Below are 18431 nucleotides of genomic sequence, written 5' to 3' on the forward strand. Positions count from 1 at the left end.
TATGATGTGTTCAAATTAGTACTTTTACTAGAGTTAGACTGTATATATTATAGTATATAATGATGCCATGTGGCCTATACTTATGGTATATAATTTTATTTTATTTTTTTGCATAATTTAATGTTCTACATGTTTTTTTATCTTTTTTTTTTCTGCAAGAAATATGACTTTGTGAAGACGGTTTATACTTATTAAATAGAATTTAAATAAAACTAGCAGAAAAATTCTGAGTCTCAAATATTGGATAGCATGGGTTGGTTTTTACTTTTATTTGGTATAATTACTATTATTATTATTTTTCTTTGTTTTTGGTAAACTTGACGAAATTAGTTTTGCTTGTAAACAGTTGATGAGAGCAAAGTAATGAAGATACTATTATGGGAGGGACAAGGCTCCACGTCCCTATCGAAGACGCGGTGGGCCCATGTAGCACCCTTTCCGTGGTTTTTGCGTTCACTTTTTGAATGAATTCTTGCTTTTTCTTTGTTGGGACCCACAAGACAAAATTACTTGACATAATTGACTTATTTAATTAATTTCTTCGCACTATTAATTTAATTTATTGTCAGGCACCAACACCGTATTGACCTGCCTCTTGTCTAAGTCCCCACAACATAGCGATGTACATAATTATTGATTGTGGACTCTTTTTTCTTATGCAATAGTAGAAGGGCATGACACATTAAAACAAGTAGGAAAATGAAGAATGTTTAGGGGGAAAAAAAAAGGAAAATGAAGAATTGTGGATTTGAGATTAAATAACAAATCAAATACACAATAAATATTCCCATGGTTTTTTTTTTTTTTTTTAACTCCAGTAAATTTGATTCTTAAACCTATTGAGATGGACTGACCATTACTTATAGGTTATTTATGAAACAGTTCAGATCAATCCAATACTGTTTGTAATTTACCAAAAAAAAAAAAAAAAGGAAGCCTTCCTTAAGTGTCATAGATATCTATTTTCCTTATTTCTACTAATTAGTTAGTTATGTCAACAAATTGTTAAATGGATTATACGATTAAGATTTTATTCATCAAGTAAAAAAAATGTCATTAAGCAACTAACTAAAAGTATTAAAAAAAAAAAAAAACCCATTGCGACAAGCGATCATCAAAATTCAACCAAAAGATTGCAACTTCCTTTGGGATCATAAAATTAAACTTCCTTTGGGATCATAAACAAGTTTTTCTTCTAATTAAAACATAATACATAGTACCGACCAAATGCATGAAAACAAGAATAATACATAGTACCAACCAAATTCATTCTGTAATTTAAAATTGCTCATAATTGATTATTTGGATAATATTTGAGGAAGTTGTATATAATGATGCTGATCATTTAGTTGTATTTCATGAATATATTCATTAACAAGTTTTTTTTTTTTTAATGAAATAATTGGGGCCAAGGAGAGAGAAAGATAGTTAGGGATTAATTAATTAGAGAGAGAAAATATTATTTAGATGCAACAATAATTTATTTAAAAAAGTGTAAAAGAGTGTTTAGATACAGATTTGAAAAATTAAACCTTTATTAAAGACAAATATACACTTTTAGATCATATTTATAAAGGATTTAGATTTTTTGTTAAAAAACTTTGTCAAAAAAATTTGTATCGGGATCCTTTTCTATATATAAAGTAAGAAGGGATATAATATTTGGTAGTTATATCAATAGTGTATAAGATACGTTTTTCAAGAAAACAATTGAATAATCATTTTATAAGAAAATTTGATTCCATTAATTTCATGAACAAAACAATGCATTTAAATAAGATAAGTCAATCAGCGTAAGATTGAAAAGTTGGTGGATGGTCTAATTTGATATCTTTCTTGAGACAAACAATCGGATACCAAAATTGAAAGCATTAATTTGTGGCCATACATAAAGATTAACCAGAGCCATTGGTTTACACGTTTATTTTTATTTTCCCATGGAACACTTCACACAATGTTGTTGATTGTGAGTCCATGGAACATTAAATTCGATTTGTCCTTCAGTGGCCACTTGTAGCTGAGCTAATTTTCTCGTCTGCCTTAGCTCCATGACTTTTCTAATCTCTAAAGTCTCAACTTATCCAATTAAAATTATTGATAAAATTAAAATTGTTAAATTACAATGTACACATATAAAATAGTGGTGTAGTTTATTTAATTTTCTTAAATAATAAAGTCGGTATGATCCAAGATAACGTAACAACGGAATTGAGGTCCAACATTTTTTTTCCCCCAATTGAGGTCCAATTTGTAAAGATAAATCTTAAACCCTGTCTTATATATTAATTAAATGTAATATGAAGTTATATTCGTATCTAACAACGCTGATATAACAATATAGCCAAAGCCATGGTTTTCTTGTACAACACTTTGAATTCAATTTTTCCGACCTTAAGAGAAAAAAATCTATATATGTATATATATATATATACCAATTAACACTGCGGGTACAGTGGGTATGATGCAGGTCAAAATAATTTTTTTTTTTAAATTGTTTTATTGGGTAGAAAATTTTGAGAGACTTTTAAAATTTTTTTTGGTATTTATAATGAAAATGAGGAAAAAATTTCCAAATGCTATCAGAAGTGTACTGTTCATTTCTCATAGACCAATGGCCCAAACATATGGTTCCCATTAATCAGTAAGAGAAGGGAGCATTGAGAAATTTGCTCGTAAATGAGAGATACTTCCTCTTCTTCTTCTTCTTTTTTAAATGTGAAAATGAGAGACCTGTTAGTATATGGCAAATAAATTACCAATAAAAGTGGTTTTTTCTTATAAGGGACCCACTATGGAGGATTAAAGTATGGTGAAAATCTTTAATACCGAGGGCCATTTGAGGAGTTAAGAAAAGGAGAAAGATATAACAAGCTAAGCGTCAACCATGATAGCAACAAAAGAGGCCATCTGTCATCCACCTGTCACCAACAATTAAACAGGTGTGAAAAGGAGAAAGGATTAAGAGGGAAATAGCGCCTCTTTCATAATACCCCTGGAAATTGACAGAAAAAATAAAGGCAGAAGATAATATTTATATATAGAGGGAGTAGGATTAAAATAAAAAATCAATTTTTATGTGTTAACAAGACTTGATAGTGATGGGAATATCTAGCTATTTGACTTCCATCGTTTTTTTTTCTTTGATAAAAAGCTATTTGACTTCCATCGTTTTGTTTCTTTGATAAAAGCTATTTGACTTCCATCACATTCACATTCACATTCACATCAAACATTGTTTATTCAATTAACATTTCGAAGAAATTTCCAACTGCCAACCAAAGCTAATGAAATTGCATGACACATGCAAACTCCAGAGCCCTTTTTTTTTTTTTTTGGTTGCTGAAAGCATCCTCCAGAGCATTTGAATCAACATAATAGTTTTTTTTATTTATTTATACGCAATCCACCGTTTATACATTATTACTATAAAATCCACGGTTTATATATATACAAGGGGAAAAAATAATTAAATATATATTTTTTCTCCAATAAAATCAAAAGTAAAGTTAGGAATATATAAAGCTTATTTGTTCCTTTTTTTTTTTTCTTATCACTTTAATTAATTTATTGGTAACCTTATCATTAAACCAATGCGGAATGAGAATTTATATATATATATATATATATATATATATAGTTTGGTGCAGAATTAAAAAGCTATGGCTTTATCCGTTTAATTTTCTAATTAAGAAAACCCCAATACGTTGACTAAATTGCAATATTACACACCTCTTGGAAGACAAGTTATAGTAGTACGAAACCTTGTTTGTCAAAAGTCAGAAGTTTCAACTCTTTTTCAAAACATCATCCTCACGTACTTAGATTCTTCAATTACTACATATATTATTGTTAGGATGACAAGAATGATATTCATATGTATGAGGAGCAAATATTGTTAAGCTCAAGCTCAAATAAGACTTGCAGATGCTAATGGAGAAGTTGGAAAAGAAGGCAACACTTTCTAATATACCAATTAAAACCCTCCTTTGCCATACTATTCTCCTCCTTCTTGGAATAGGAACAATAAATGTTGAAGCACAAGCCGGCCGGCGTCTCGCTGACGATGAAGGTAACCAAAGCTAGCTTTTCTGCATCCATATTTTCTCTGTATATGTCCTATATTGCTTCTTGCTTATGAACTGTGAATTTGTGATTCAATAATCTATGAAATAGTGGAAAAATTGAATTCAAATCCGCGCTACTTGGAATTGGTGAAGCTTTTATTGGGGGCATGGATGCATGAAACGTATATACAGCCGCTCATTGATTTTTTTTTTCTTTTTTTCTTTTTTTTTTTTTTTTTGGCCATCTTATGAAATCACCATGTTCATGGCTCTGAATCCAGTTAACTTCACATCCAAACCTTTGACTACGGTTCACAACGAAAAAGAATTTTGAAAACACAAAAAAAAATAAAATATATATATATATATATATAGAGCTTGGGCTACTCAGGTTTGTGGTTTAATTTTAATATTGGGCCTTTCTAATACCAAATTGGCCCATCTATACCCTACCAACTTAGTTACCATAGTTAGTAAGGTCCAAATTCTGTAGGAAAGTAGACAACCATATACATATCCTGTTTGTTTATCTTTCTTGGTCGTAGAAAGTGGGTTTGATAGCGATGGTTGATAATAATATGCAGCATTGATACTGAAACAAATAGCAGAGACAATGGGGGCCACAGAGTTGAAGTTGGAGGTGAACCCCTGCGACTTTACCAACCCACTCCTAAAGAGTAGCATCAAATGTAGTTGCACTGCTAATTTATGCAACATCATTGAGTTGTACGTCTTTCTTTCTCTCTCTTACTCTGCTTTTCTTTGATTTATGGATTATTTATTTATTTGTGTGTAGAGTTTTTACAGGGGTTTAATGTGAAATTTGCGTTTAATAAAAGATTAATTTCAAATTTCAACTTTTACCCTGTGCTTGATAAGTTAGTAATTAGTTAGTAATGGTTGCACAGGAATCTGAAAAGTTACAGTCTTCCCGGTACCCTTCCACGTGAACTTGTCAACCTTACATATCTTCAAAAAGTGTAAGAATAATTAAAAAAATGTTTTATTTTATTTTATTTTATTTTTTAAAATTTTTCTGGAGAAAAGAAAAATGACATCAGTATGTATGAATCTTGATAACCTTAGCTTGAAATTAAATTGAGTTTTTTCCTACGCCACAAAGAAAATCCTTGGCTCACTTTGTTGTATTGCTAGATGTAAAATACATTAATGGTGTTGGAGAAATGATTTACAGTGACATCACCCGGAACTACCTCTATGGCTCACTTCCAACAGAATGGACTACAATGAAGCACTTGTACTCTATGTAACTACATTTTCATATTGCACACCCTTTTCTTTCTCCATCTTAATTTTCCTTTACAAACTTAAAATTATAACCAATTACTCTTGTTATCATATCATATTCTATGCAGCTCTCTTACTGCCAACCGCTTATCAGGTGAACTTCCAAAGGAATGGGGAAACTTTCCTAATCTCACTTACTTGTATGTATGCTTCTCAATTTCTTAAAAATTGCAATTTTTTTAATCTCATTTTAGTGCATGTATATGAATTATTTGGCCGTTTAGTTCCTCTAAAAGATGTTGATAGTTGGAATGGAAATGCAGGAGCCTTGAAGCCAACAATTTCTCTGGTAAGGTTCCTCCAGAGCTTGGGAATTTGTTCAACCTAACCGATTTGTAGGTCATCATTGGTTTTGAAAATTTTCTTTAGGTCAGTCAGATTAAAACTTCAGTAATTACCATATATATTAATCTATGAAGTTGTTATTTTTAGGATACTTTCTTCCAATAAGTTTGTGGGAACATTGCCAACGTCACTTGCTAGACTGACGAAGTTGACGAATTTGTAAAGTTTATGATTTCTTTTTCTCTTTTTATGAAGCATGCTTGTAAGTTAAATTGTTCATGAAGCATGAAAAATATCTTTCAATTTGGTTGTCTTGTGCAGTAGGATAATTGACAATCACTTTGAAGGCAGTATACCAGAATCTATTGGGAACTTCACTAAACTTAAGAGACTGTAAGGTCTTTCAATGCATATATATAGATACATTTCTCACTTGAAGCGAAATATCTGAATTCTGATTTGCATTTCTTTGTTGTATTTTATTGCTTTGATGAAGGGAAATGTATGCAAGTGGAATGACAGGACCTGTCCCTGCAGCCATTTTTCTGTTAGAAAATTTGACCAAGAGGTATTATAACAAGCAATATATGTTCTAAGGGAATTGAATCTTCTATGTACAGGAGGATCACTGATTTGAATGGCCCAAAAACTGATTTTCTTTCTCTTCGCAGCATGAACATGAAAACTTGTATGATATGAGCTTCTTTAAGATGTTTACTGTTGACATGAGATTTCTGCGCCCATTCAAAGCAATTCACAAAGCCTGCAATTATTTATTTATTTATTTTTTTTCAGGGTTTTAAGAAACTTGAATCTGTCTGGAACCATCCCTGCAGATACCTGGGAACTGAAAGAACTAAAAATGCTGTAAGCCTTATCAGTCAATTATCTTTCAGTGAAATCACAAGTCATTTTAATATTGGCTATAGCATTTATGATCCTTTTGGATCATGTCAAACGGATATGCAGATTGCTTTCATTTTTTTATCTTATATGTGAGAGCATTGAAAAACTAGTGTCTGTGCTTTAGTCTTTCACTGATGAAAAGATGGCATGCAACTTGAAGGATACCTGCCAGAGTGATATTCATATGAACATTTCTCTTTATTTATGCAATTTTCATGTTATGTAGTTCTACGCCACTTGATATTCCAAGTAATTTACTGCTTTTGATGGTATAAAAGGCACTGATATCTCATATGAAAGAATTTGACTATTGTTTGTTTTCTTTCATTTTTTTTTTTCAGTGACATAAGCTTTAATGACTTGGAAGGAGAACTTTCTACTCATCTTATTGAAACAAGTTATACGTAAGCAATCATGAAGTTTGGAAGTTTCTAAAATTCTCAATTTTCATTCTGCATGCTGAAATAGACAGTTCTGCATCTTATCAGATTTTTGAGTGGCAACAAGTTTAATGGAAGTGTACCAGACACATTGCTCAGGTCTGCTGAAAATATGTAAGTCCCTGAACTTCTGCTTCTTAATTCATTTTGATGTTCTTTGCATCTTAACGAGTCCTTACTTTGATACCAATTTGAAGATTGTTGATGTATTGTTATTCAGGGGTTGAAGATTTTTGTACTTCCCTGTTCTTTTTAATCACATGTTGCGAGGGTCCTTCTAAGTTGTAATTTAAAGACGTTAGAATGATGTTGAACAGTTTCATGAGAGTATATATCTCTTCATTTTTCATTTTCACGCTGTTTAACCATAGGGAGCAACCAGCATATTCACACAACATGTGTATGAACTCTTGTTTATAAGAATTCATTGATTTGCTCATACTTTGAACTTTTACATAAGTATATTACTTTGCAGTGATCTTTCCTACAATAATTTTACATGGTCACCAACTAGCTGTAATGGAAGCCGGTGAGAATACTTGTTATATACACTGGTGTAGTTCTTAATTAACGTTTGGAGGTAATATAGTTTTTAACGTCTTTCAGTGCCCAGGAGAATATTAACACGTATAAAAGCTCCTCTATGAAACTGTAAGACTATCCTATTTACCATCGTTGCTGATTTTACGTATCTATACCGTTCTAACAATTTAAATCCTCATTTTAAACAGATTTGGACTACTTCCATGCTCCATTAATACATCCTACTGCCCACGATGTATGCATTCTGAGTTAAGAAACAAGGCACTGCCTTAAATCTTGTATGCAAAATTATTTTTGGCTGTATAATTCACCACAAATCTGTTCCTTGTTAAGTTTACTAAAGTGTGCATCTGAACTGCTCTTAAGCCAAATCAATTTTCATAATTATGAGATTTACTTGTCTAATAAAAGTTATATGAATGAATAAGTATGCAGGTTTGACAGCATCTGAGGGTTACTGAGAGGATTCTATTAAAAGAGAACTTAAGCTTATACTTTTTTTTGTAATAATTTTGCATTTAAATTGTATCTGGTATCAATATACCATCTTCTATCTCATCATTTCTGAATTTACCAACTTACATCTCAAATTTGGTACAAAGTAATGCTTTTGGTTTTAATTACAGAATTTTACATGTGGGCAGATTATCAATCACTTCAGATAAATTGTGGTGGAGAGAATGTAACTGTTTCCAATTCCCATGGAAGCCTTTTATATCAAGGAGACATATATGGTGACTATGGTGCTTCCCTGAATTATACTGGAACAAACTGGGGATTTAGTAGCACAGGGGACTTCATGGATGATGATGGGAAGAATACGAAATCCAAATATCTTGTTTCAAGTACTTTTAAGGGAAATTTTGGTGATTCAACAGCTTCAAAGTTGTACACTACAGCACGTGGATCCCCCCTCTCTCTCACCTATTATGGGTTTTGTCTGAAAAATGGGAATTACACAGTGCAACTTCACTTTGCAGAGATTGTTTTTAATGATGAGATAGCATATAACACACTTGGGAGATGCATATTTGATATTTATATTCAGGTAAATAATGATTAGATTGTTGTTTTGAAGTTGAAACTGTTTTTCTGAATACATAATTTGCTTCAGGGGAAGAAAATGCTGAAAGATTTCAACATAGAAGAGAAAGCTAATGGAACTGGTAAACCATATACAGAAAACTTCTATAACGTGGGTGTGACAGGCAATACTCTAGAGATCGTTTATATTGGGCTGGGAAAGGAACCACTTGCATACCTGAGAGGGGAAATTACGGTCCTCTAATATCTGCTATTTCTGTTTGTGACAGTAAGTACTTCTCTTTCTAGCTGCTAATACTTTCCCAATATTTTCAGTCTGCTTAATGCCATACTTAGAAACAGGTTCTACTTGAATAACTTGAATTTCATTTAAATGGAACAAAACCCAATTAAGTTATGAAATAGAAAATGTTAACCTGTTAATTGTAACCATTAGAGAATAGTTACTTAAAAGCATACCCCGTAGAAAACGATATTAGTGTTGGTATAACATTGGCCACTTTCACTACGGTGTGTTTGCAATGGTAAAATTTTTCATTTTTATCTCTTTAACTTATAATTAAAGCTATAACTTTATTGTCTAAAAATAAATTTCAAATTTATAGTTTGTATTGTATGAAACTAGACAGAGTTTTGTTTCAGCATTAGGCATAAACTGCCAAATGCTTATACAAGGGAAGTTCAAGTGCAATTTTTGTTTCAATATCATCTGCCTTTTGTCTACATTTTATTTCCTCTCTGATCCTCTGTCCACCTTCTATACATACCATGAGTCGTCCAAGCATGTCTATTCTGTTGAAGTTTTAGCTAATGAGGATGGTATATGGTTTCTTCCTTTCAGGTTCCAAATCTCGTTGTGAAGGTGAGGAGTATTGAACTGAACCATAGTTTTATTTTTATTTAGTATATGTCCTTTCGTCTGGTTGTATTAACTCTTCCACTTCCAGAACCTAAAAAACCAAATAGAATATCTCTCGTGGTTGGTCTTGTCACTTCAACATTGTGCCTAACATTCTTGGTTATGGGTGTCATTATTTGGAGAAGATTTTCAAGTGACAAAAATACAAGAGAAAGAGGTGCGCCAGAAAACAATATGATTTAAATTTAACTTATATTATGCAAAGGTGCACAAAACAATTTTGTACCGTGGCCTCTATTCAAGTTCATGAGTTTGAAACTTTACAGTATAATCATTATGTGTATATCCTACTTATTCGTATACTTCTGGCAGATCTTAAGGGGCTAGATCTGCAAACGGGTTCCTTTGAGACAACTAAAAACTGCAACTAGCAATTTTGACTCTGCAAATAAGATTGGGGAAGGTGGTTTTGGAGCTGTTTACAAGGTATTATCCTAGTTAATAAAATGTTGGTTTCCCCATTGTGTGGTAGGCAGCTTTGTTTGGATACTATTAAACTGTTATATTGAATTATATATCTTACTGGCGAAGTAAACCCATCACAGGGTCACCTATCAGATGGTACTGCTATTGCAGTGAAACAATTATCTTCTAAGTTAAGGCAAGGAAATCGGGAATTTGTGACTGAAATAGGCATGATATCTGGTCTGCAACATCCAAATTTGGTAAAGCTTTATGGATGTTGTATCGAAGGCAACCAGTTACTGCTGGTATATGAGTACATGGAACATAATTGCCTTGCTCGTGCACTTTTTGGTAAACATATGCTGGAATTTGCTCCTCATATGAGAATATGTTTTTCTTAACCATAATACAATTGATTTTTGATTATGTTTTATTCTTTTCGAATCATCCAGGTTCAGAAAATAATAATCTAAAATTGGATTGGCCAACAAGGCACAAGATATGTGTTGGAATAGCCAGAGGTCTGGCCTTTCTTCATGAAGAGTCAGCACTAAAGATTGTCCATAGAGACATCAAAGCTACAAACGTGCTGCTTGATGGGGATCTTAACGCCAAAATATCAGATTTTGGATTAGCTAAGCTTCATGAAGAGGAAAAGACCCACATTAGCACTCGAATTGCTGGAATAATGTGAGTCAGCTTATTCTAAGTTTTAAAATCAATACTATGACATACCGAGGCAAAATCATTATACAGAAGTGCACACGCACAAATATTTACATGTGCCTGTATGTGTGTATATGTGCATGTATTTCACATGGTACTGGCCACGAATTTTGTTGTAACTGTCTAATATGTTGTATTCTGTTTATACAGTGGATATATTGCTCCAGAGTATGCATTGTGGGGTTATCTGACAGAGAAAGCAGATGTTTACAGCTTTGGGATAGTTGCTTTGGAAATTGCCACTGGAAAAAGCAATACAAACTATAGGCCAGAAAATGAATGTGTATGCCTTCTTGATTATGTAAGTCTGAAGAACGTGTATTTTGCTATTGTTTGAGCGACGTCAAAGCTATATACATATCAGAATCCAATTGTAGTCATTTTTTTAACAAGTTCATTCCCCTGCAGGCTATTGTTTTTGCAAAGGAGAAAAAAATTATTGGAGATTGTGGATCCGAATTTGGGAAACGAATTCAAAAAGGAAGAGGCAGAAAAAATAATCAAAGTAGCTCTTTTATGCACGAATGCATCTCCAGCACTAAGGCCTACTATGTCAGAAGTGGTCGGCATGCTTGAAGGACTTACCATTGTTCAGGAAGTTATTTCGGAAGCTGAACCTTATGGTGAGGAGTTGAGAAACGATGTTAGATTTAAGCCCCTCGAAGATCACTATCAACAACTTCAGAAACAGAAGAATATTGCAAGTGATAGACAGGGCACAACACTAACTGGATCTTCCACCACTTCTGCTTGTGATCTCTACCCGATCAATCCCGAATCAGTAACTGTTTCTAGCCAAGACCTCTACCAGATTAGTCCTGATTCCTCAAGCTACACTGAGATTTCTTCTTTGGTGTCACATCCTAGTTATGGTAGGAGAATATATGGAAATTAAATGTTTCCATATGCTTCGTTTTTTTATATTTTGGTACATCAAACTATGTATAATATTGAACAAAAAAATGTTTTAAGGTGCAAAACATATTGAGCTATAGTCAAATTGAATACTCTATTGATGTATCGTATGGTATGTATAATGTCTAATTATTATTTCATATTTCAATCACTTAGTTAATTAGGAACTTAGGCTCTGTTGCTCATTAGTTGACCAGTAGTCTATTCTTTCCTTACGGACCTACCAAGCAAACTTTTAAATGTCGAACAGTTTTGGTTATTTATCTGAAAAGCTAGCTGTGGTGATGATATTTACGAGTGTTTTTTTTTTTTTTTTTTTTTTTTTTTAAAGTTATTTACAGGTGGGAACCTAATAAATACATAATGCAGATCGTACACACTCTCTTGGAAATTAGTCAATATTCAACATCATATATTAATTTAATTGCAAACCTATTTATGAGATATGAAATCTGGACAATACTGGTCGTCCTTGTTTCTACTTTTTTATTTTTTGTCCGCTTGTTTGAAAAACCAAAATCGCTTGACGCTATTTAACCTCTTATGACCTAAAGTCAAGTAAACCTTTTTCGTCTAAGAAACGTCTAAGAAAAATATTTCACTTTTTCAAATTAGATTTACATAAAAATGTTCTTTTTTACCAATATAATTAAGTGATTGATAAAATTTTCAAATTAATCATATAATACTTTTTAGCATCTCAAATTAATCATATAGTACTGAAAGCCATTAATTAAATGCATTAACTGTGTGAGATTAAATTATTCTAGGCTGGTTATTGGTGTGTATATATTCTCTCTCTCTCTCTCTCTCTCTCATATATATATATATATATATATATGTACATGTAAATGTATGAACAGAGTGGCGGATGATCAGCAGGTCTCAATCATGTGTCGAGGATTCCCAAAGATGACAAGAATTTCCGGCATTGTTATGCTGATGACATTGCTCTCTTTAGCAGTAATCAAAGCTGAAGCACAGAACGGGTTTCTTCCTGACGATGAAGGTGAAGCAAGCAACTCCTCCTTTTTCTCCTTTAATAATTTGTTCCCAGAAACAAAAAAAAAAAAAAGAGGGACTATATAATGTGAAGATCTCTAACATCTGTCTTAAATAGGATGATATTTTACTGGATATATTTTTCTTCTTCTACCATGTATACTTAATACTGTACATAGACAGAAAAATTAATGAAACTTTAATGAAATGGTAGGATAAAATTAAGCAACTTTAATCAGGATTATGATCTGCAAGTCCAGTAGAGTGAAAAACTGGCGAAGTTTAGACTGACTGACTGATAAAATATAATCTCCAGCTATTTTGTGTGCTATATATTAATTGTACAGAAAAAAAAAATAAATAAAAGAATACATTTTTGAAAAAGAGAAAGGAAAAAAAAAAAAAAAAAAGGGATTGTGGATGCAGTGAAAGCTTTAAAAGAAATAGCAGCGGAGATGGGGAACATCAGAGACTGGAGTTTCAATGTAAATCCTTGCAACAAATGGTTAACGATCAATTGCAGTTGCAGTATCGGCGTGTGTCACGTGGTTAATATGTAAGTACATTCATAATGCTTGTGTTAGCTAGCTACATTAGATAGAAGCAAGTGACAATTTCGTACAACATGAACTAGGGAGATTGGAGTTGATCTGCCTTGGGGATTGAGGTGTAGAAATTTGGCATGTTGTGGAAGAGGATGGGTATTAATACGGGTTATGATGGTTCTTAAAGTTGAGTCGCTTGGAGATGCGGTTGTTCTCCGTTTCTTTAATCTTTAAAATGGTTGTTTTTTTTTTTTTTTTGGGCGCGGGTGTATTACTAAGTTCTTAAATTTCATAAAAATATATAAAACTTGGAAGTTGTGGTGATTTAACAGTGGGAAGATGAAATGGTGACCAAGCTAGCTTCCTTATCTGTTGTAACTTACTGGGCTGCTGGTTAGAAACCAAACCAGTGGTGGGAATAACTGGCTAGTGGCCAGAGGTGATCTGTCTTGGCCTTTAGTGCTGTAGATGTGGTGCGAATAAAAGGGCCACTTTTGGTAGTCTTTGTTATTTGGGGACTAAAATGGTTCTAGTGGATTTCAAAACCAACATTGTGTAATTGTTCTAAAAAATAATAATAAAAAAATAAAAAAATAGTGTCATGTAATTAAACCATATCCCAGGGGTCTGAATTCTGACTTGTTTTAATTGAGTCCTTGCTTTTGTTGAAACTACATTACTATTGTCTTGAATACATACTACAATATAGACATAAATTTTTTTTGCAAAAGAAAATTCAGACATATAAATTTATGATCAGCCTTACCATATATGTCAAAACAGATCACTTCAACAGCAAGATCTTTCTGGTGTGCTTCCAAAGTCACTTGCAAAGTTACCGCACATAAAAAACGTGTGAGGCCAATAACTTATCTATATATTATTTTACTTTCTTCCGATTCATTTCATGAGTATCAGTTTTATTACTTTACTTTCTTCCAATTCATTTCATGAGTATCAATTTCCCTGGAACCTAATTCAATAATCTTTGGCCATCTTTCTAGTGATTTTCCATGGAACTTCCTTACTGGTATCATACCACAAGAATGGGCTTCAACAAAGTTGGAACATCTGTAATCAACTTTTTTCTTAATTTTTCTCAAGGTTTGCATAATATTCTATCCTTGTTTTTCCATTGAATTAATAGAATGAGTTGGTAAATTGCAGGTCTGTTGCTGTGAACAACTTATCGGGTCCAATCCCTGCCTACTTGGGAACTTTTACCTCTCTGAAATATTTGTATACTATACTTCTATATCTCTTTCTTATCCATTTCATGTTTTCCAGGACCATTTTTGAAGTCTTATAGTGTTTAGCCCTGCTGAAATTATTAAGAAAACTATATTTTCAGGAGCATAGAGAACAACCTATTTTCTGGAACTATCCCCCCTGAACTTGGGAAATTGGCTAATTTGGAGCATCTGTGAGTTCCTTCATTTATTTTGATGATGCTTTAAGTCGGTTCATATCTAGTTTTATTTTTTAATGATTTCAATAATCAATTTATACATGGGTTAAAATTGGAATATCAAAATTGCTTATTGATGAATGCAGCATTCTCAATGCTAACTATCTCACAGGAGAGTTGGCACCGGCTCTTACCAGTTTGACCAAGTTAAAAGAATTGTATGATGTTCATAGCCCACTTTTTGTTTTGTTTTTTTTTTTTTTTTTAAGATTTTTCCTGCAGGATACAGCACTCATTATTTTTTCTATTCTGGACTTATGCAGAAGAATTAGCAGCAATAACTTCACAGGAAGCATACCCAACATTTTCCAGAATTGGCCCAATCTTGAATTACTGTAAGTTATATAATGTGCTCTATGCATTATACTTCTGTTCAATGTACTTAAAGCTTACAAATTTAACCTAATAAATCTATATGAATGTGTTGGTAACAGAGAACTTCAAGCTAGTGGTCTCAAAGGGCCCATTCCTCCAAGTATATCTCTGCTGAATAATATAACAGAACTGTAATTTCTTTCTTGGCTCATACTTTGTGATTTCATTTGATTTTAATTTATTATAAAGTTGAAGTTCTTTCATAGGTAAGAAACTTATCATTGTAATTCTTAATAATGCAACTAACTGCAGAAGGATTAGTGATTTAGATGATGGAACAAGTTCAAAATTCCCACCCCTACAAAATATGACGAAGATGTTAAGATTGTAAGTTGTTGAAATATTATAAATGCTACATGAGCAATATTAATTAAAAAAACGATCCACATGTAAAAGCAACTCAGATTACACAATTTATTTTTTGCACAGGATGTTGAGAAGCTGCAATCTAATTGGACAAATCCCTGATTTATCTGGAATGACACACCTATTTATACTGTAAATATTCTGTTCTCTGGAAATAAACTAAACTTTTATGTTTCAAAACCAACACAGATAGAATGTTTCAACTACTAACTTTAGTATTTTTATTATGTTTACTTTTTGTAGAGATCTAAGCTTCAACAAATTGGAAGGAAATATTCCAGACAACTTTAAAAATCTACTCAAATTGGGGAGAATGTAAGCGTTGAGTTAAATTCATTAGTGCTAAAGTTGTGAAGATGCTTCTTTCCTGGCATATATTGGTGTCTGTATGAATCTGTAAAGGAATGTATATAAACGTATTGGACATCATAAATTGGAATTCAGTTAATAGTATGAATCTTGACACCAGGTATCTAAATTGGAAAGCATTCATATATGAATAATTATCCTGAAAATTGTTTTCAAAATTCTCTTTTACTTCCATACAACATTTTGAAGAATAATGATCACAAGTAAATGTGCTCTCGCTCTTATGAACAGGTATTTGACAGGCAACGAGCTTAGTGGATCTATTCCAAATTGGATCCTGAATAAAGACTAGTATGTTAATTCAAACAAAATTTGCTCTAGATTTTTCTCTTTCACTTTCCATTTCTATGTAATTGAGCATAGTAATGTATGTTCCCTAATTTGGTTTATCATAATATTTGATCATTATATATGCTCTGTTCTACAACTTCTGTCATGGCTAGATATGAGAAATTTCATACACATTTAAATCCTTTCATATGATAATTTACTTTTGGATGCAATTGTTTTGACTTTTGAGGTTAATTAAGATGTTGAAATGGGAAATTTATATTTGTATGCAGCCAATATGATCTTTCCTATAATAACTTTGCAGAGAGATACATTTACACGTGTAAAAAATCCTTGTAAGAATATTATATCCACACCTAGTATATCAGTCTAGCTACTTGAGTTTTTCGACTTCAATTACTTCCTAATTCTTTTGAAATAAACTCAGGAACTTGTTTAGAAGCTTTTCTCCCCAAGAGAACTCGTAAGCTTCTGATTCAACTCTCAACTCAAGCTTTCGTCTTTTTTTCCATTTTTAGTCTACGTAACCAGATTCTTCTTTTGAAATTGAATTAAATTAGAATACTTGGGAAATGCCAGAGGAATAACTGTTTACGAGGTAGCTACACATTTTTTAGAATTAGATAAGAGGTAAAGCATTTAGTTGTCTTCTTAACATTCTCATTTGAATCTAATTTATGATTAATTTAGATGTTATTTTTATACTGGTTCTAAATAGATGAGTACAAATTACATATAAACTGTGGTGGAGGGGAAACCACTATTGGAGGTATCAAGTATGAAGGGGATCAACAGCTAGGGGGTTCCAGCAAATTTAGTCATTGAAAATGGTCGTTGGGGATTTAGTATCACTGGACATTTCTGGGATGTAAAGACCTCCCCAAGTGACTACAAAACAAGCAATGTATCAATGCTCAGAATGAAGGACTGGGAATTGTACACTGGAGCACGCCTTTCTCCTCTTTCTCTTACATATTTTGCACGTTGCTTGGTAAATGGAAACTACACAGTGAAACTACACTTTTCAGAGATAATGATCAGAGATAACAAGTCCTTTTACAGTCTGGGAAGACGTATATTTGATATCTATATTCAGGTATGACAAGCTCGAATCATATATCAATGCTCTAGTGTTTTTATATGTTAGATTTTGATTGAACAAGCTTGTTATAGGACAAACTGGAGTTGAAGGATTTTGACATTGAACAAGAAGGACAAGGGGTTGATAAGGCAGTTGTTAAGGAGTTTAAGGCAATGCAGGTTAAAAGCAAAATTTTAGAGATTCGATTTCATTGGTCTGGTAAAGGAACAACAACAGCCCCAACGAGAGGGATATATGGTCCTCTTATATCAGCTATCTCTATGGAGTCTGGTAAGTTATGGACATACTTCGATGATCAGCATTAGCTAAGAATTGGTTTGGTAATATTCTTGTTATTTCTTAGAAAATAATATACTAGTTTAATGCACAACTTATGACATGAACTAGTCAGACGTTTTATATTCATTTTCCTGCTAACTTTGTCTAGAAAACCTTATGGATTAAGCGATCAACATATATATATATATATATATGTTGGTATGTTGATGCATGAAGAACAGCAGCTTAGTCCTCTTACAAAAAAAAAGAAAAAAGAAAAAAAGAAAAAAAAAAGAAAATAGCACAGTACAACACAAACATGTGTTAATAATTGAACTTCATTACTTTTGCAGAGTTTGAGCCTCATGATGATGGTAAAACAAAGACACTTATTGCGGTTGGAGTAGCCATTTTGGTGCTATGTCTCATTTTCATAATTTTATGCGTTCTTTGGTGGAAAGGCTATTCGAAAAGAAGCAAATCAAGCAAAAAAGGTTTTTTTAATTATGCTTGTACATATACATATAACTATCCAAGACACTTTCGAAGACTATACCTGAATAAAGTTTTACTAATTTACATCCCAACTTATTTCTATATTGGATAGATTTGGGAGTTTTAGATCTGCAAACTGGATTTTTTACCTTCAGACAAATAAAAGCTGCAGTTCAAACATAACAATTACAGTTCCATATTTAAATTTTACCAATTTGTAATTTCCACTCTTTCTTCTCCTTTATAGTTGCAGTCAACATAAAAATTGTTGGAATATAACCTGCTGTGCTGACGTGGAGGCTAAGGCAAATATGGAAAATGAGATCATACAGGTGTATTTCACAGTGGCTCATATGCCACGTGTTATGGAACAAACTAGAAGAATGAGAAAATGAGTGCATGAAAGTGTGAGAGAGAGAAAATACAGATTTATGCTTTATATAACAAAATTGTAATCATTACATTTCATTATGTAAGCAAAAATATATTCTCTTCTCCCTGATATATACACCAGAAAATATATACATGTTTTTGCTCTTCTAACTTCTCTCTCTCTCTCAAGCTATCATCATTCACAATATACAATCTCTCAAGCTCCATTAACA

The 18431-nt window shown here is 32.4% G+C and overlaps 2 pseudogenes; both read left to right on the forward strand.

The window, feature by feature from the left end:
• Window positions 1-3862: 3862 nt before the first annotated feature.
• On the forward strand, window positions 3863-11703 carry LOC132803378 (probable LRR receptor-like serine/threonine-protein kinase At1g29720; annotated as a pseudogene).
• Window positions 11704-12168: 465 nt separating this feature from the next.
• The window catches only part of LOC125420718 (probable LRR receptor-like serine/threonine-protein kinase At1g07650), a 78649-nt pseudogene continuing 72386 nt past the window's right edge, over window positions 12169-18431 (forward strand).

Source organism: Ziziphus jujuba, chromosome 1 (genome assembly GCF_031755915.1).
Source record: "Ziziphus jujuba cultivar Dongzao chromosome 1, ASM3175591v1".
Lineage (NCBI taxonomy): Eukaryota > Viridiplantae > Streptophyta > Magnoliopsida > Rosales > Rhamnaceae > Ziziphus > Ziziphus jujuba.